Source organism: Arachis ipaensis, chromosome B10, assembly GCF_059453495.1.
Source record: "Arachis ipaensis isolate K30076 ecotype BB chromosome B10, ASM5945349v1, whole genome shotgun sequence".
NCBI lineage: Eukaryota > Viridiplantae > Streptophyta > Magnoliopsida > Fabales > Fabaceae > Arachis > Arachis ipaensis.
The window spans coordinates 5,517,385-5,519,790 of NC_142435.1; the positions used below are offsets into that span (position 1 = coordinate 5,517,385).

At 36.3% G+C, this 2,406-nt stretch overlaps 1 pseudogene; it reads left to right on the forward strand.

Moving 5' to 3' along the window:
* Positions 1-1,255: 1,255 nt before the first annotated feature.
* On the forward strand, positions 1,256-2,406 carry LOC110268329 (uncharacterized; annotated as a pseudogene).

Below are 2,406 nucleotides of genomic sequence, written 5' to 3' on the forward strand. Positions count from 1 at the left end.
TAAATGTAAAAGTATACACATTAAATTATTTTAAATTTTAGATAACGAATGTTAAAATTAATTATTAGTAAAAAATTAAATTTTTTATATAAAAATAATAACTAAAAATCTTATTATTTGATTTTTTATCTACAGATACCTTAATCTTCTTAGTCGGAGACTTTTGTCAACCTACGACTTTTTTTGTAAAAGTAGTTTGATTTTATAAATCTTTTGTGCGATGCATAATCTATACTGTCAGAACAAAGTGGACCATAATTTTAAAAATTTATATTCCCGTAATGTTATTACGGATAAAATCTACAAATAGCTTGATCTTCTTAACTAGAGACTTTTGCCAACCTACGACTTTTTTTTAAAGTAGTTTGATTTTATAAATTTTTTGTCCGATGCATAATCTATACTGTCAGAATAAAGTGGATCGTCATTTTAAAAAATTTATATTCTCGTAATATTATTATGAATAAAAATACTAGTAGAAAACTAATCACTAGACCAACACCAATCTAACTTGGTCTATTTTAGGTAATTGAATGCTGTTTTTTCTTGCTTGGGCCCAAATTAGCGTGGTTATGAGTTATGAGATACATGAAAGGCCATATATCTTGTTGCAAAAATTTAGAAGAAAGCCCAAGCACAAGGCCAAACCCAAATATAATGATTTGGAATTTGCATGCTTGAGTGTAGAAGGCGAGAAAGCAGCAACTGTCGATGGCTGTCGATGGCTTTTGGCGCTTGTTTCTTCGTTGCAGTGTGAGTCTTGAGAGTAAGAGACTCTCTCTTTTATCAAATGGCTTCCACAAAGCGCCAACTGTCGGAGGAGTGGATACCGAACTCCACGAACACGATGACCCCTCATCATTTCGTTTCTTCTCCTCGCGTTGTTCTCAATCCTATCTTCCACGATCATCTTTCTTGGCTCCCTTAAAGATGCCGCCTTTAGCTAAATAGAGAAGAACTTTGCTTAGAGTTTTGTGAATTCAACATGAATATTCCCTTTTTTGCTCTGGATTGTATGATTGAGTTGATAATTTGTATTAGTGCATGATACTTGCATGTTTGATTGTCTTATTTTTTTATTTTCTTTCTAATGTGCGTTCTTTAGTCACTCGCATTTGATTACATTCAGCTTGTGATGTCTGAGAAATAAGTGCACGATAGTTAAGTATTTTGTTGTTTTCTTTCTTCCTAATGTGCAGTAAAAATCTTTGCATTCTTTAGTTATTGCATTTGATTTGATAGCATTCTGCTTGTGATGACTAAGTTGCTGAAAATTGAATTGTTGCTAGATTTCAATGTGGAATCCGATGGACTTCATGATCGGGGGTTTGCTTATTGTTGGTCTGGTGCCCGAGCTAACGTTGGAATAACCACGGGAAGATATTGTTTCGGGTGCAAAATTGTTTCTTTGCAGCAGGTTCCGATGGAGGACACCGACTTTGAGGAGCGGCATATTTGCCGGCTTGGTATATCTAGAGGGGATGATATGCTTGGGGAACTTGGGGTTGGGGAGACCAAATACAGCTTCGGATATGATGGGACAGGAAAGTTTTCACATGAAGAAGAATCTTCAGATTATGGTAAGAGGTTTGGTGTTGGTGATACAATAGTATGCTGTATTGACCTTGAAGGCAAGCCAATGGCTTCAATTGGTTTCTCCAAGAATAGTAAATGGTTGGGAACTGCATTCCATTTTTTCCCTAGTCCTTTAGGTCTTGGAGTGGTGGATTCTCCCCTGGAAGATTTACAGTGAAAATCAGCACTTTTTCCACATGTGCTGTTAAAAAATGTGGTGGTTAAGATGCAATTCGGACTTGTTCCTCAAGAAGGGTTCAAACCTTGGGCCTCTGCTATTGAGGACAGAAACATCATCATGGGACCTGCCTTTTCTGATCAAAGCAATTGTGAGGTGATAATGATGGTGGATTTACCTGCTTCAGGGAAGACTACATGGGCAGAAAAATGGGTGGAAGAGCATCCAGAAAAGCGTTATGTTTTGCTTGGAACAAACTTGATTCTTGATCAGATGAAGGTTAATGATACACTGATATATCCTTCTCTTCTGTCTCTAATTTGTGCTTAACTCAAATAATTGTGTGCAGTTGAACGACTGTGGTGAAAGATTTGATCGCTTGATGGATCAAGTAACCGGAGTATTCAATGTGCTGCTAAAGAGAGCAGCTATTATTCCTCGCAATTATATAATTGATCAAACAAATGTTCACAAAAATGCACGTAAGCGTAAGCTCAAGCCATTTGCTGACTATCAAAAGGTAGCTGTTGATCTACATCTTTCGTTGCATCCTAAAAGTTAAATTTTCTACTGATTGTAATATCATTTTATGTTCGATGCAGATTGTTGTTGTTGTATTTCCAAAGCCGCTCAAGGTGCGGTGTGATAAATGA